The sequence below is a fragment of the Penaeus monodon genome, chromosome 28 (assembly GCF_015228065.2).
Source record: "Penaeus monodon isolate SGIC_2016 chromosome 28, NSTDA_Pmon_1, whole genome shotgun sequence".
NCBI lineage: Eukaryota > Metazoa > Arthropoda > Malacostraca > Decapoda > Penaeidae > Penaeus > Penaeus monodon.
Window position 1 is genome coordinate 19,996,833 of NC_051413.1, and position 213 is coordinate 19,997,045.

General features: G+C 49.3%; 1 protein-coding gene across 1 annotated transcript in view; it reads left to right on the forward strand.

Moving 5' to 3' along the window:
- The window catches only part of LOC119591414 (dipeptidase 1-like), a gene marked incomplete at both ends in the record, with an annotated part of 94,984 nt that overhangs the window by 12,545 nt on the left and 82,226 nt on the right, over positions 1–213 (forward strand).

Consider the following 213-nt stretch of genomic DNA (forward strand, 5'->3'; position numbering starts at 1 on the left):
ATTCCTAACGATAAAATCAGCAAAGTTTCCCCTCCCGTAGAAAAAAACTTTGCCGATACGGAAAGGGAAAAAATGATTGTAATAATTAGGCGGGGGGGGGGAGGGGGAGGCATACCGTCTGAAGACAGAGAAGGGACCAGGATGTTGTTCCCTGAGAGTGGCCAGACAGCTTTAACGTGGTAAGCATCAGTGGTCTGGCCTTCTTGCCTCTCG